We start from the raw sequence: 6,688 nt of genomic DNA, 5'->3' as shown, positions 1-6,688 counted from the left end.
GGAAATAAATTTTAAGAAAGAGCCAAATAAGGAATTCTCTCTAATTATAACCCATACCACTCGTCTCGCTGGGAAGCGACGCAGGATGACCTCTACGGGATATACACAAATTTTTTTTGAGGGGTAGGAGTAGGCCTTTTTCTCTGTCAAGTGTCAACATCTTTGATCGGCTTCGAGAGGCCCAACCAGAGGCCCCAAAAGCACTGCCGCCAGAGGCCCATACGTAATCCAGTTGGATGCGATCGTGCACCCGCCGATGAATTTTCAAATAGCCTGTCGTTCGAGAAGCGAACAAATTGTCTGGGTGGTGTAGTTGGTTATCACGTTAGTCTCACACACTAAAGGTCCCCAGTTCGAACCTGGGCTCAGACATCAATTCTTTTTCTTCCCTTTGCAATTTTTTTTGAGGGGATTCTCCTTTGCAACAAAATAATACTCCAATCTATAATCTACTCCTATATACGATCAATGGGTGGATTACCATTTTTGTATCATTTGTGTGCGTGTGTGTGCGCTTAGTGTCAACCTACTTCCTTCCTTGTAATTAAGCATCAACTGTGGCTAGTCATTAGTGAACCTGAATTGCTGCTGATCCAAACGCCGACTGCAAGGGCGACCCATCACCCATGCATGTCTTCTCCTTCAAGTTCAATCCTTCCCGTGCTGTTCGTCTTCCCCATCGCAAGCGCGACGAGGACGAGTCACCCTATCTTCTGCCTGTACGGCATATCTTATCCTTCAGATGATTTGTTTTGACATTCCTTTGTTTTCGCAATTTCTCAAGATGAATTCTTCCTTGCCCGTTGCCACCCGTGACCCGTGAGTGCCAGTCGTCCAGGGTGATGCTCAGCACAGCTTCACAGTCCACGGCTGGCTGTCCATGAGCTCTTGCTCCTCTTAGTTATTTTCCTGTCTATAATTGATGTATGGGAGGCGATCCTATTGACTAATATTATTTGTAGCCATTAGTGCTAGCTCTGGAATGCCAGGGAAATCTAAGTGCTCCCTCCTGTGCATCATGTGATCTATTTGTAGGACTTGACCTGAAAGTTTTAGGTTATGTCAAATTATTCTTTTCAGTACGTGCCGTGGTGGGGTACTGCCTCTGTAACCACTACTTGTAACATCTGTAACAACATTCTCTCCTTCTAACTGAAATCAATGAAATACTGCACCGTCAGCATTTCGTCCAAAAAAAAGTACGTGCCGTGCACAATAGAGTGCAGTTTGGTGCTTCTATTCAGCTTTCCGGACGCGTCTCTCTCTCTCTCTCTCACCACGTTGGTTTGGCGCCTCTATTCAGCTCACCGACTCCGCCATGGTCTCGGTCTGATTTACGTACCATGCCAGGCTCATATATATGATCAAGTTCCACAACGTCTTAAGAACAGAATCGCAGAACCGCGTCCATACGAAGAGAAGGAGTTGTTCCGACGCCTCTCCGACCAGCCAGCTCTCCTCCCACACAAATTAGTGGTACATTATATATACCGACGAACTCAGCTAGCTAGTCAGATGCTGCTTAATGTTTTTCAATCGTCCATGCGATACGTTCTTGCAGTTTAATAAGATCAATCTGATGTCGTTTTCCGTTTAACTACTTCGTGCAGAGCATGCAGCTGGACAGGGCTACCGGTGTCGAGCACTTCACGATTTCTGCGAGGGCGCTGCAGATTCCGCGGTGCAAGGGCTGGCACCGGGCCAGTTTATGTGCACTTTCTAAGGGGGTGTTTGGTTCAGAAGTCCTAGGACTTTTTCTAGTCCAGGGACTAATCAAAAAAGACTCTCCAGTAGAGTCTTTTTCTAGTCCCTGTAGAAAAAATCCCTCCCGTTTGGTTCATAGGGACTTTTTAGAAACTTCTTCTAGTATCTGGGACTAAAAAGTCCCTGAACCAAACACCCCCTAACTGCAGCAAAGAAGACAAAAGGTTCAAGCCTCGAATCTTATACAATACTCATTTAATTTTACCATAGCGAATTTAGTGCCTTTGCCTTTGATGCTTTTCGCTACTTACTACTTATGAACTGTGGGTTGCAACGTGCAGGTTCTTCTCCGAAGACACTCAGTTCTATCGTGTCAATGAGTTGGAGATCCGAGGCAAGATACAGAGGAAGATGCTCTCACAAAGAACAACATATGCCGTATACTTGGTGTTCAAGCCAGCATATGTATACAACGAGTTCGATTTCCCATACGAGGTGACTTCCGTTGGTGTTACCGGGAGGGAGTCGACCCGGCAAGTTTGTGTGCAAGGTTGCAGAGGGAGTCTTAATTGTGACGCAAATCCTCCCGGAGAGGAAGTTCATTTCCCTCATGAAAAAGACGATGGTTGGATGGAGGTGGAGTTGGGTGAGTTCCATAACGAGGAGTGTGACGGTGGTGAAGGGCGGAGCCAGGAATTTGATATAGGGGGGGCAGGTGTTTGTGGTGGGGGGGGGGGGGGGGGCGAGTTCCACACTTGAATTTTTACAAACCAATCAGCATCGATCCAGGCATAAAACAATTAGCACGTGAAAAAGGCCTACACTGAAATCATGTTTTCATTGATGTAAATACTTGAAGAAGATTACCAAATTGTCCATCTTTGACAAAGCAGATCAGTTTTTTTATTTAATATAGCAAAATTAGGTACACTGTAGTACCAATATTGATTCTAATCCAATTTTCATGTGCACCAACCAAGGATCATTCATGTTAGACAATTGGTTTTAGAGAGTTGAAGTTGAAGTTGATGAGAGAGGTCGTACCATCGAGCATAGAAGACGTCATGTTCACATAGCTGAGAGCATGAGGCCATGAACCAATTGGCTTGGAAATTTTATGAATTGATTCAGCTATCTTCCTCAGATCTACACAAACACAATTAGGCAATCGAGAAAATTCAAATTAGTTTTCAATGTCTGTCGTTCTACATCTCTTAAGACAAAAACTAATCTTTTTTTTTTTGAGAACCAATGAGTAACAAGCTACTCAATGGGTAGGATTACACTCAGCTAGAAACAGATCTTTAAGATTCTCCGGGACTGACCTTTTTTCCTCATCCGAGCGGCCGGCCAATGCACCTGTGGATCAACGAGGGAGTGCTTCCCTGTCGCCTTCCGCCCTTCCCTTCTCGACGGTAGCCGATCTACAGGCGGCCGGCTGCAGCGCGCGAGGAGGTGTTTTGGATCGCAAGAACTAGCAGATCGGAAACGAAGCGATTAGAGATGGAACTACCGTGAGTACGTGCGTCTTGAGCCTGGGTCCTTCTCTTCCACAGTGGGCTTTTTTTTTATTCCTTCTACTGATATTTGGGCCTTCTCTCCCATGGATTACTACTAATTGCAGACAATTCATGGGCTTTGAGCCTTTGACTATGGGAGCCACAGGGGGGGCGAGACAGGCCACAAAGTGTCTGCGTACGCAAAAAAAGCTGCTATACCTAATCGCTATCAAGGGCCAACGTGATCGATAGGGGGGGTCTCGCCCCCCCTCGTCCCCCCTTGGAATCGTCCCTGGACTGGTGACGAGGTGTCCGTCAGCTTCATGGGAGAAAGCAAGTCTGGTCTTACCGTGCTGGGCATTGAGCTCAGAAGTAAGCAACAAAAGCCGACACAATTGTAGAATTACCATTAAGTAACCCGTGGGAGTTAAAACGATCTTTTTGAAGTGTCTTTGGTTACGTAAGTGATTTTTCGCTATGATGAAGTGTTTTGTTGATATATTGCGCATTATTGGATTGGCTTGCTGTAACATGACGTGTGTAGTTACCTTCATGGATCATCGACAATGGCATAAGTGATATTTTAATTACACATTGCGAAATGACTAAAACCTGAATGGAATGTTCCCTGGTATATATGATGAAAACATGGATGAAATTACCTTTCCAGATTACATTATTTTGTTTGCCCCTGGGAACACTTTATTCGTAATTCAGGTCATCGACAATAGAAGTCAGGAACACCAAAGACAAAAGAGATGAAAATGAAGGTAGGGGCTAATCTACTCGGAAAATGCCAACGGAGGCCGAGCTCCAGTGAGCTCGTTTTTATTTTTTATTTTTTTGAAACACGAAAAATTCCAAATTTATTTTTTGAACACACATGCACATGTATACTATGTATATGCAAAATTTCACAGTGTTATACGTTTACATGCGGCCTACAGGAAAAAGACAAATACACATTTTTTAATGGGCCTTTTATTTTTGTTATTGGGCCAGAAATTTGTTATTTTTGTACAGCCTACAAATCACAACATTTTTCGACGAAATTTAACACGTTCTTTCAGAATACATATAAGTTTTCATGATATTTTTTTCAGATTTTTTTGGAACTTTTAAATATGCTTTTTGATTTTTTTCAAAATACCGAGCTCACTGGAGCTCGGCCTCCAAAAATCCTCACTCCTAATCTACTACTCAACTCACAATGAAGAGACGAAATCGATGCAACTCACAAGTCACAGTGAAGAGGCGGAACTTGCCAGATTTCTTATGCTTGTTATAAAGAGCCTGTTGTCATGGTGCCGAGATTTAGGGTTCATATGTATGAGGAGCAGCAACAACAATTTATGTTCCTGTGAGGTGATTTCTTATGAAACACAAATCCCCCTTTTTAAAGCCCCCCCCCCCCCTCCCCACAAAAAAAAGAGCGAATGAATAATCTATACAGATGATCTGAGTATATCATCTCTATCTTTGTTGAACATTACTACGACATGGCCTTTCAGATTGACCGCTTGTGTCATGTTTTAGATTTTTTTGCTACCTGATTTATTTAGTTTGCAAAAATTAATTTCTGAAGTTTGATTATTTGTGCTACAGGAGTTGGGTTTTCATACTTTCAGAATGTTGCTCTTGGTTTGCTTAGTCAGTGTGGTAGTTAGCCAGCGCTGGCTTAGTGCTAAGCTACCAGCCCTAACGGTAGCCAGCGCGGCAAAGCACACCTACCCCTCAAATGCCATCATTTGGGAGGAAATCTAAAGAGAGTTGTTGTGCACCATGTGATCTATTTGTAGGATTGACCTGAATTTTTTAAGAAACATCGAACAATACTTTTCAGTATATGTCGTGAACAATAGATTTCAGTTTGAACATGTCCCAATTACAACGATTTGATCTTGAAGTAACTATAGGGTTTTTTGGCTTGGCAACTAGCTCTAGTTTTTCGAGCACACATGCACAATATTTCTCGTTGAGAAGGCACCTGAACCAGGTATTGTGTGCAGCACCAAAGCCAGGATTTTTCTGTCACTTTGGTGAATGCTGCTCCATTCATGACAAATTATGTACTATAACTGTATTGATTGTTCTTCCATGCATATCGTTTCGGTATAAAGTAAAGAAATGTACGACAACGGCTCTGAATCCAACAATGTTCAATAACATCATTGTTTAGTTCTAATCTCGATACACCACACAACAAGACCAATTTTGAAAACCCCTCCTTCAGTCTCCTTTAGGCTCACAGACACCTCACCGTCGCAGGCTTCCCCATTCACTGGTAGAAAAAGGGCCTATAGTCCCGGTTCGTAAAGGCCTTTAGTCCCGGTTCCTGAACCGGGACTAAAATGTCGATACTAATGCCCCGACCCTTTAGTCCAGGTTCAATCCAGAACCGGGACTGATGGGCCTCCACGTGGGCAGTGCCGGCAGCCCAGGCAGGGGGGCCTTTGGTCCCGGTTGATGACATAAACCGGGACCAATAGGCTTCCACGCGTCAGCATCTGGCTGGAGCTGAGGTTTTTCTTTTTTTTTAAAAAAAGTGGCTGTTTTAGGGGTTTAGGGGGTTATTTTTAGGTTGTTATTAGCTAGCTAATAGAGAGAAGCGTCCTCTCTTATATCTTCATCCTTGGTTTACCTACGCTACTGCTATGTTCATTTCACCCGCAGATATATATATAATAACTCATGCATGCTCGCATCATACATCATCATATATAATAACAAGTCCTACTAATTAATCAAGCATCATCATACAACTTCTACTCGTTATTAATAATAAGTCATACGATCATCATCCTCATAGTCATCGAACCCAACCCTACATAATTGTTCTTAGCACATGATCATCAGTATCAGGTAGGACCTAAACACACTTAAGGTAAAATAGCATAAAATAATATAGACCCTGACTCTCCATTATGAAGAATGGAGATCATCCTGTCTCCAATTCCTGCGCCTCGCTTCCTTTTGCTTCCAAGAAGCTCCTTACGACTGTCCATACATTTTTTCCATCCTTTGATTGTCATGTCTCCACTTTGCATAGTGCTCTCCAATTTGAGCATTCAATAAGAAAAATCAAATCGCAAAATAAAGTAGTATTCAAATTAGGATGCCTTCAATTATAAGAAAAAAATAAACTAGTTTTATTAATTTTCTTGCTAAAAATAAACTACTTCTATAGTAAAATAAACCAGTTTTATTAAATCAACTAGTTCAACTACTAAGCACTTACTATAAATAGAATAATGTAGTACTTACTAAAAATAAACAAGTTTACCTAGTTCTAACTAATTCCATTAAACACTTTCTAAGTAGTACTAATTACTAAAAGTTAATTATCGGGGAGGGGGGTATGTTGACAACGACATACCCGATAACAAAAAATAAGAAGAGGAAGAAGAAAGGAAAAGAAGAATAAAAAAAAAGAAAAAAAAGGAGAAGAAGAAGGAATAATAGAGGAGAACAAGAAGAATTCTTCT

The 6,688-nt window shown here is 42.1% G+C and overlaps 1 non-coding gene across 1 annotated transcript; it reads left to right on the top strand.

The window, feature by feature from the left end:
- The first annotated feature begins 298 nt into the window (after positions 1-298).
- On the top strand, positions 299-372 carry TRNAV-CAC. Its single transcript has one exon. It is a non-coding gene; the product is annotated as a tRNA-Val (tRNA).
- Positions 373-6,688: the final 6,316 nt, after the last annotated feature.

Source organism: Triticum urartu, unplaced genomic scaffold (assembly GCF_003073215.2).
Source record: "Triticum urartu cultivar G1812 unplaced genomic scaffold, Tu2.1 TuUngrouped_contig_8210, whole genome shotgun sequence".
NCBI lineage: Eukaryota > Viridiplantae > Streptophyta > Magnoliopsida > Poales > Poaceae > Triticum > Triticum urartu.
This window is presented reverse-complemented; position numbering and strand designations above follow the sequence as displayed.